General features: G+C 48.9%; 1 protein-coding gene across 2 annotated transcripts in view; it reads right to left on the bottom strand.

Moving 5' to 3' along the window:
- ABHD2 (abhydrolase domain containing 2, acylglycerol lipase) overlaps positions 1-8,416 on the bottom strand; it is a 102,758-nt gene extending 94,342 nt beyond the window's left edge. For both annotated transcript variants that reach the window (XM_047735780.1, XM_047735779.1), the window contains exon 1: positions 8,270-8,416. The gene's annotated coding sequence lies outside the window, so the exon portion shown is untranslated. The remainder of the gene's footprint in view (positions 1-8,269) is intronic.
- Between the last annotated feature and the right edge of the window lie 2,012 nt (positions 8,417-10,428).

Consider the following 10,428-nt stretch of genomic DNA (forward strand, 5'->3'; position numbering starts at 1 on the left):
ACCAAAGAAATTACTTTTGGGGGCGCCTGGGTGGCTCAGTGGGTTGGGCCTCTGCCTTCGGCTCAGGTCATGATCTCAGGATCCTGGGATCGAGCCCCGCATCGGGCTCTCTGCTCGGCAGGGAGCCTACTTCTCCTTCTTTCTCTGCCTGCCTCTCTGCCTACTTGTGGTCTCTGTCTGTCAAATAAATAAATAAAATCTTTAAAAAAAAATTACTTTTGGAGGGCTCCCCTTCTATTGGTGTAGACACAGTATCAACTGCATGTATAAATAGGCCCTTATTAAGGCAGGACACCAATGATGCAAACTAACTCCTCATTTCAAGTCCATTTCCAAAGTGCTCAGCACACAACAAGGAGCTGCACGTGATAGAGATCCGTCTGGAAACCTCAGTCTGCTCCAGAGAGCTTAGGGCTCCTACGCTGTTTGTTTGTTTAAAGATTTTATTTATTTATTTGACAGAGAGAGAGAGTACAAGTAGGCAGAGAGGTAGGGAGAGAGAGAGGAAGAAGCAGCTCCCCGCTGAGCAGGGAGCCCAATGGGGGCTCAATCCCAGGACCCTGGGATCATGACCTGAGCCGAAGGCAGAGGCTTAACCCACTGAGCCACCCAGGTGTCCCTATGTTGGGGTTTTTTTAAGCTGAGGTGCTAGATGGCCCCCTCTGAGGGAGAAAATAAAAACACACCCAGTCCCGCCAGATCCCCTGAGGGCTTTTTATGCAATTCTTAAATTTAAACTGTTACTTCTATTCAATTATTATTTATCACATTATTTCTTAAAATGTACAAACATAAAACTTGGCATAAACTTCTTTCCACGCTTTCACAATGGTGGGGACCAAGACAAAGGTACAAATAATATCATTCAAACAGTAAAGGTGAGATTAACTACATTAATATAATGAGGCTGATGCCATTTTTTTAAAAAGCTTTTTAAGTTTCGTTATTTTTAAATGATCCCTACACCCCATGTGGGGCTCAAATTCACCAATCTAAGAGCGAGAAGCACAAGCTCCTCTGACTGAGCCAGCCAGGGGACCCTGATGCCACTTTTCAGACCTGAAATCCCACGACCATAGCACTGTGCTCCTGTCCTGTCCTAGGCAGTAGCTGTGATCCCGGGTCCCCTCCTGTCTGCTGGGAGTGTTGCCACGGCCTCCACCGGCATGGGACTCTGTGCTATCCCTGGGCTGCCCCGGATTCAGCTACTCCTCCTCCCCATGCTAAGTCCTTCTGTCCTCTTCTCTGTAGCAGGTGACCTGGTTCCAACTCACAAGAAATTCCCACACACGGAGGCCGTGCAGTTGGACCCAGCCATAATGAGGTTATCCCAATGATCTGGGACAGACTTTCGAAATATTCCCAATTAGTGTTAACATGAAACTGAAAAGTCCGAATGTTCTTAATTTAAGGAGAACCCAAGGGATCTCTGGGAAATATCCTTGACTTGGGATGGAATGATGCGGTAGAGCAGAGCAAAGAGTGCCATGGGGACACGGAGGAGAAGTCACAATCTATCTCGGAAACAACATGAGCCACCACCTGACGTAGTAAATTGAGAATTTAATAAGTTTAAGAATATGCTTCAAAAGACTGGTGTATAAATACACTGGAGGGTCTCAATTCCAATGAGTGGTGGGGGTTCGGTCCCAGCCTCCTGCTCTCCTTGTTCTTAAGAACCCTAACGTGGCACCTTAGACATGAACAAGTCAAGACCCCACAGTGCACTGGCTCAAGTCGCCCTAAGGCGCTACAACTGCAGATCAAGATCAACACGGAGTAGTCTACACTGCCTGAAACACTGGGCACAAACCCACACCAAACCATGCTGCAACTAGGCCAGCTGGGCTGCCCGAATGGCCGGGTGTCCCAGCAAGGGGGCAGCCAGCACTGCTTAAGGAAACCGAAAAAGTAGAAACCTCCTTGAACAGAACCCTCTTGTTCAGCATCCCGGCCCCCCCAACCCAATGCCATGATTCCATCTCCACCAGCTCAACCTTTTGATCGGTCTAAATCTGTTTTGTTTAAAAGGTGGTTCTTTATCCTGGGACACAAACCTTCCCGTATTTTTGGTGTTAAAATTTCTTTTAAGGAGCGCCTGGGTGGCTCAGTGGGTTAAAGCCTCTGCCTTCAGCTCAGGTCATGATCCCAGGGTCCTGGGATCGAGCCCCGCGTCAGGCTCTCTGCTCAGTGGGGAGCCTGCTTCCTTCTCTCTCTCTGCCTGCCTCTCTGCCTACTTGTGATCTCTGTCTGTCAAATAAATAAATAAAATCTTTAAAAATAAAATAAAATTTCTTTTAACAACAGGGGCAGCTGGCTGGCTCAGTCAGTGGAGCGTGTTGACTCTTGATCTCGAGGTCCTGAGTTCAAGCTCCACGTTGGGCGCAGAACTTACTTAAAAATAAACAAACAAGGGGCCCCTGGGTGGCTCAGTCGGTTAAACACCTGACTTGATTTCAGCTCAGGTCATGATCTCAGGGTCGTGAGATCTAGCCACGTGCTGGGCTCCTCTGCTGGTCCCTCTCTCTCTGCTCCTCCTCATTCTCTCTCTCTCTAAAATAAATAAAATCTTATAAAAACAAACAAACAAATAAATAAAAAGAGAGAGAGGGCCCTCCTCAGTGCAACATGGAGATGACAAGGCTTTTTTATTTCTATCTCTGAAAAGATGAAAATTTGGCAATCCTATATTGGACTTCCTGCTTTGTTTTTTATGCTCTGACATGCCTAAGGGAACAGGATACGAATACATGTTTGGACTGATAGTGCACAAATGGGGTGATTTTCAAAACTTCTCTCTCTTGATAGTGCACAAATGGGGTGATTTTCAAAACTTCTCTCTCTTTTACCCCCTGGGAGACTAGAGAAGGCATAACTGATAAGGCCACCTCCCTCTCCTATCACAAAGCACAGTATCTATGGTACAACTGGTTGATCTTGTGGACGCCCAGCACTGAGCAAAGACCAGCAATGACTCCAGATTAGACTGGCTGACGAAGACCTTGGCTGTTCAGTTCAATTTCAAGGTGATTTTAAATTAGACTCGGAGATAAATGAAAGCACGATGAGGATTAAGGCACATTTGAAGAAAAGAGGGAAACAGAACAACAGGCAAGATCTGGGAGCCACAGAAGACCACAAGACCATGCTTAATTCCGTGCAGTTATGGAACACACAAGTGCAGCCATAGAAAATTCACATATGAAGAACCCGGAACTCTCTTCAAGTCACCATTGGAGAAAGCTTGGCCAGGCCCTATCAGGTTCAGACCTTGGAAATGGTAAAGTGGTTGAGAGAATCTGGGAAACATTCCTATGAACAACCAAAATGACATTCCCAAATGTTGGTTTAGGAAGGATGCTCCCCCAAGGCACAGGTGGGAGAGCTCGTTTTTCCTAGAGAAAAAGGTTGGGCACTGAACAAAGCTACCCCAATGGGAAGGCCAGGCTGGCGGTAAGGGGCAGGCTTCCTTCCTGATGCTCTAGGACCAGGAACAACGGAGCCAGCGTCGCGGTGAGGAGCCAGGGCTGGATGTGACAGAGGTGCTGAAATGTGTATCAGAAGGGCCAGGAGCCTTCTCCGGAGACCAGAGAAAACACAGCAAGCTTTCCTGGAAATTCCAGCACATTCTGAGCAGAGGGCAAGGGGCAGGGCCCAAGGCCCACTGCTCCTCACTCTCCAATGCTTCCACTCTCCCTCCCCAGGATGGCCTTTAAGGGAAGCACTCCACCTCACCTGGCCTCCTCTTAGGCTTAGAGCGACGGGATGTAGAGAAGAAATATAGTTTGCCCCTAAATATCCACAAGATGCTTTAGGATCTCCACACTGCCTGAGTTAAGACTGGCTCTAAGCATCCTTAGAAACGGAAAGGAGATATCTAAAATAGTCCACCTTCATAAAAAACGACAACGGAGAGCTCTCTTTCCATACTGCCAAGAAATACTAAGTGAAAAGAGAAAGCAAGCTTCCAATTAGCATGTATAGTATGCTACCACGAAGGGGATAATGGTGATGAACTTGCTAATGGACGCGTGGAACACCCCTGGAGGATGAAGAAATCAGTATCACTGGTTGCCTCTTAAGGAACAGAAGTAGGCAGCAGGAGTCAGGGCTGGACGGAGATGTGTTTACTGGCTCGCCTTTGGTGCCTTTTAACTATTTTCGCTCATTGTATAAGTGCATTACTCATTTTTTAAAATTCCAATGAAAAACATTAAAAAATGTGTTCAATGTAAAGGAAAAACAAAACAGTCCTTATGCAGAAACAGAACACACAGCTGGTTTCCGGGCACACACCAGATGCTCCGTTTGTTGAACTCAATGAACCTCAGCTTAAAAGCAACAAAAGAAATATCAGAAACACGGCAAATCCAAGGGTATTGATGTTCCGTTCTCTAGTAAGCTCCTTACCTGTTTGCTACTTCATAATCACACAAGATTGGGCAAGGGGGCCTTGCAGTGGGGTCTAGTGCCCAAGCTTCACCGATAACAAACAGGCCTGACCATCGGGCCACACCAACCATTTTATAAAATGAAAACGTTTAATCCAAAAAACATGATGCCCTGGAACCAAGACAACAAAAATAAATATGTAGATATGAAAAATGATCCTGGGGCGCCTGGGTGGCTCGGTGGGTTGAGGTCTCTGCCTTTGGCTCTGGTCATGATCCCAGGGTTCTGGGATCGAGCCCCGCATTGGGCTCTCTGCTCAGCGGGGAGCCTGCTTCCCCCTCTCTGTCTCTGCCTACCGCTCTGCTTATTGTGATCTCTGTCAAATAAATAAATAAAATCTTTAAAATAAAATAAATTTAAAAAAAAGAAAAGAAAAAGAAAAACAATCCTGTGGGGAGAGGATGTCAGCATGCACACAGTGTCAACACAAAAACAGCAGCACAGGGGTTAAAAGTGTCCATGCATGGCCAACGAGGTTGGAACGTAGAAAGCTGCTATACAAAATTCTCAAGCCAGACCACATCCAGAGGCAGACCGAGCCCCTAGGGCTCTGTTCCTGGGGACAGTTTATTCCAAAAGGGAGCAGGAAGGCTTCCACACCTCATGGTCGAGTCAGCCACATGCTCAAATTGGCCAAGAAGTACCCAAAACCCACATTGTAATAAACACCAGGATACTGTTAGCAGGAGATCCAGCCGAAATTCTGCCACGTGAAATTCTATTACTTTGGAAGTCTTCCGGCTAGGGTTTCTCAAAGAACCAGGATTTAAGGGAAAAAAAAGAAAAAAGAAAAAAAAAGAAAAAGCAGACTCTACCTCTGTCTTCCATAGGACCAAAGAAATTGTCTTGTGTTCTGGGCACAGGGGAACCACTAGACTCTTTGTGGGCTTTGCTGCAGATGACCAGGAGAAAGATTTACATGGAAGAATAAAGGAATAATGGCAAACGAGAAGCCTTTCCCTAAGATGTTATGGAAAAGAAAGTGCGGTGGAGAGAAAGGGGCCCATATTAACACACAAAGAACCTAAAACAATTATTCTAAGATGGCTGAGCTCTATAGAATGCGGGGAAACAAAACCCCAAAATTCAGAATCAATTCTCAAGAAGGTGCCAATCCATGACTCTTGAGAATCTTTGGTTCATCCTAGAAAACTCATAAAAACCGAGAAGGAAAAACCAAAGGTGACCGAATTCCTGCCGGCAAATACAGGTGACAATTAAAAGGGAACTGGCTGGCAAACCGAGAGAAGGTGTTTATCCAAACTGTGAAGACGATAAAGGAAACAAAGCTGAAAGGAAGAAAGAATAGAAAGGGAACTTTTCCAACTACAGAGAAAGAAAAAGCTGTTCCATTGTACTTGCCATCTCGTTCATTTCAAGCTCAAGAAGAGAAGAGGAAAACCGGTGAAGAAGCTACATTACCAGCAGAAATCAGTCACACACTTGTGTTCCTGCCAGGAACACCGCGCTACCGGCGCTCCCCCTGCTAGAATGACTAAGTAACTTGCTTAAATGCATTTGACACATGATCCTTGAACTTCCGAAAAGCACTTAATACAGTGGCTCATGAAATCTTAATCTAAAAATGTTCATCCATTTATAATCAAGCTGCATCACACGGACAAATGGACAAGAAAGCCAAACAGAGGGAACTGAGAATTTGGAAGAATGCTGGGAAGACTGGTATTATCACGGACTTTATCACTTTGAAGGATTTCTTTCCCTCTTTTTAAAGAGAATAAAAGAGATTTGTCGTCTCAAAGCAGCGTGATTACAAGGAGAGGACAACAGAGAGAAGGGATGGCATGATTCAATAAAAGAAACCTTTTTTTAAAGTGCAGTGTGACTTAGAAAACCCCACAGACGTTTATGCGACACTGAAATCTGGAATATGTTTAATGAACTGGGGGCAGGAGACAGGAAAAAAAAATTAGTTCCTGACAGAAAATACTGCGTGGTAGATATGGGGGGGGGCATAAAAAGGCAACAGAACATCGTATTTGGCAAATCGATAGTGGTTACTATGTACAGGGCACTGTTCTAAATGCTTCAGATACAGTAACTCATGCAATCCTCAAAACAACCTTCCAATCTCAGTACCATCATCATTCCTGTTTGATAGGCGAGGAAACAGAGGCAATGGAGAGGTTAACTAACTTGCCCAAGGTTACAGCTTATAAGAAGTAAGGCTAGGATTCTGTTCTGGGCACTCACCCCAAAATCTGTGCTCCTAAACTCTCTGGACTCCCCTAGAATCTAACTACCAAGAGAGCAAGTAAAATACAAGTCATGCCCTGGCTAAATCCAGGGTCAACTGATCATCCCTTAGTCATGGCTCTGCGATGACCAGTCAGCCCTGGGACCCCTGCGGGCCTTAGTTTCCTCACCTGTGCCTTGAAAAGACAGATTAGGTAAGCTCTTAACTAAGGGATCATGAGCTCTAAAACACCCCAAGTCCATGCTGACCATCCACAGTCTATGACCTGGTCTTATGTTTACACTCTTTCTTTGCCTCCTGACCTTCAGAAGATTACTGTGTCCTCTCCATTCAGGCAAATGCCAGGGAGTAATGAAAGGGGTACTGTATGGTTTCTTCTTTGGACTCGACTTAATGCGGTTGTAGCGAAATGGCCCTGGAAAAGCTCCGGGAGCAGACAACATGAACTGTGCCAAACCTACGGTCTCCCAGGCCCCTCTCTTGAGCCTGTTCTTGGAACCTGCCCTTGGATCTGGTTACTGGAATGCAGGTGAAACTGACCCACTGAAGGGGCAGAGGGGGTGGGGGGGGTGGAGGGGGGGGCAACCAAAAGAGAGGAATTGGGGGAGATTAAGATTGGGGGAGATTGATGCAGTCCAAGGTAGTTCTAATTACAGAGTTTCATGACGGCTAAATAAACCTTATCTTCTTGGTATACTCCATTCTCTTTGCTGACACCCACTCTTCAGAGTTAAGGCCACAAAATGCATTATGGTGAATTCAACACCTAGTTCCCAACTAACAGACCCCCAGAAAAAGCCCTCTCAAGCTAGGCATTAAAGGTCACGCAGAGTGCATCTGCGAATGGAGAAGGGCCTTACAGGTGGGTCATGGAGCCCTCCTTTGAGAGTCTTTTGGAAGCATCCCTGACAGGTGGCTGTCATCTGGCCTCTGCCTGGACGCTTCCAAGGTCGAGGCACCGGCTGCCATCCCGGACAGGCAGCCGCTTGCCCTGCTGGACAGCTCTCTGTGGGTAAAGCCCACGAAGCGCCTAGAACAGTGCTTGGCGCGGGGCCAAGCTCAGTAAGTGCGCCTCGGACTGGGTCGAAAGCTGCCTCCTTACAACTTGAACCCATTGGTCCTTGGTGCGCCCCTGGAACCCTGAAACGCAGAGGCCCCCGGGATGCCCGGCGCTGTAATCAGGCCCCTGGGCCCTCTCCTTCCAACTGCGGATCCCAGACCTCCATCACCAGGCCTGGGACGGCAGACCTCCTCCCCAGACCCCAGAGGTCCCAAGAGTGAGCACCGATGGAGGGATGGCCGGCAGGGAGGCCGCAGTCAGGGAGGTCCCCATCCTCGGAAGCCGCGGTAGGAGGGGACAAAGGGCTTTCAGAAAGGCGTATCCCACCCGCTGCGGTCCGGGCTGCCTCCCTCCCAGCCACTGAGCAAGCCGACCCTCGGGACCCCTGCGGCGCCAGGTGACAGGCCCCGGAGAATCAGAGGCGCAGGCAGCGGCGCGATGGGCCGAGCCACGACGGGGACCTCGGGGCTCAGGGGTTTGGCGCGACGGATACCGGCCGCGATCCCGGCTTAGCGGAGTTCGCTCGACCGTGGCTTTACCTGCGCGTGGTTGACCGCGGGCCAGCTTGCCCCCAGCCCGGTTCCTGCAGCTCCGCGGCTGCCGGCGGCGCTCATGGAAATGCAGCCGGAACCCCTGGCCAGTGCAGCTCCCGCCGCTACCGGCCCCGCCCAAGCAACTGCCGCCACGCCCCTGACGACGGCTTCTGCCACGCCCCCGACACGGAACCCGCCCTCTCATTGGACGGCCCAGCCGCAGCTCTGCCAACCCCGCGAGTTCATTGCATCCAGCGGGCAGTCCATTGGTCAGCAGAGCTGCTCCTCAGAATGGAGGCGGAACCCTCGGGGAAGAAGTCCTCCACAGTTGGCTACCTTTGACGTCTTTAGCCCGTGGGCTGAATCGCTATTGGATAAGGCTGGCCGGAGGGGGCGGGGGAAAGTGAGGAGGACTAAAGGATGGGTCGTGTTTGATGTGGATCCGGGCGGGTTTCGGAGAGGGAGGCAATTGTGACTGCGAGCTTGGTTTGGGGGCTGGGTAAGGTCAGGTGTCTTGTGAAATTGAGAGAGGGGGAGCCCGACTAGGTAGTTCAGCTGTGGAGTCCGCCGGGTCCAGGCCGACCCACTAACTCACTTGTAGCCCAGGATAGAGCGCACAACACCGGTCGTGACCGAGACAGAGGAGGGAGGCTCGTGAGTCACCGAGCCGCATGGAGAGGAAGGGATGTGGAGACTGGAGCCTCTGGCTCCTTCCAGCTGGGTTAGGGTGATGGGGACATGCCGGCGCAGTGTGGACCTGTCGCTGTCCCACCGCCCTTCCAGCCCTCAAGATGACCCTAACGCAGTGGGAGGCAGCCAGGAGGAAAGTAGCCTTTAGAGTCAGACCTGCTGTTGACTCCTACTGGTTGCATGGTCACGAGGAAGTCACTTAACCTTTCCGCATGCACCCTGATTTCTTTGGCTACCGGGAGTAACAATAGTAGTTGACAAGGAGATTAAATAAACCTGATAATCACTACCAGTGCCTGGCACTCAGCAGGCGTTTAATCAAGACTGGTTCCCACCCACTCACCTCCATGGGTCCATGGAACTCGGCCCAGTTCTAAAATTCTATGAGCCTGAAACTGCTTTTGGCACGTGCTTTGTCAAGAATAGAACAGTTGACTGACTTGAAATGCAACCCGCTTTAAAGGTGGACAGGGCCACCCTATCACCGCACCGGAGGGCTGGGGGATAGAGAGCAGGAGATGAGACGGGAGCAGCATTTAGCGAGAGAAGGGAAGTGGTATTTGCAGCAATGTTAAATTTTTTCCAGCCCATTTCAGGATTATGACAGGGAAAAATGGAACTTTCCTCCTCCTGTTTAGCCTTCCAAGTGTCCAATGGCTCAAGTTTCACGGAGGGTGCCCAAGTAATCCTTTGAAGGCTGATCAGCACTGAGCCAGAAACCACCGCATAAAATCTTCCAGGGACTCCTGAAGCCCATCCCCCTTCTGAAGGTGTGGGAGTCCTAGAGTGTGAACAGAAACAGCCTCTGGCCAGAATTTAGCCCCAGACCCCTTGGGTCTGCCTTTGAGAGAACCCACACCCAAGGTGTTCCAGGGAGAAGGAGAAGAAAGAATCCTTCGCCAATGCTGTATTTTTCAGTCAGTTGCCACCTTACCAAAAAAAAAAAAAAAAAAAAAAAAAAAAGAAAAAAAAAGTCGCACCTCAGTAGGACCCCCCAGGGTTCTGACTCTTGCATTAATACAGCTTGGGCTACCAGAAAAGAACTTTAGATCTGTGGCCAGTTGTGTGTGTACGCACGCGTGTGCAGGCACACACACATGCACATGAAGGCACATTTGTTTCTGCTCCATTTTCCCAGTTCTCCTGTCTTTAAATAGTACTGCTTGGTGGTCATACCATGTCTGCACATGTGCTGGGGAAACTGGCCCAACACAGGTCTGCTCCTGCTGGTGTTTGCTAAAGGAGACAGAGACATCTCCTACGGTCCTTCAAGGCGCTGAAGTGGTTCCTGAGATTTAGGAAGATTTCTCGGGCTTGATTCAGAGCCACAGAAAGCAGCTGTTAAGAGTAGAGTGCTCTACCGGATGAATTTTTTTTTTCCCATGTCAGGGGCACAGCTTCAGCCAAGAGTTCCAAAAAGGAATTCTAAAACACAATTGCATCACAAAGGCTCAAAAAAGTGCACAGCAGAGTCG

Source organism: Lutra lutra, chromosome 7 (assembly GCF_902655055.1).
Source record: "Lutra lutra chromosome 7, mLutLut1.2, whole genome shotgun sequence".
Taxonomy (NCBI): domain Eukaryota; kingdom Metazoa; phylum Chordata; class Mammalia; order Carnivora; family Mustelidae; genus Lutra; species Lutra lutra.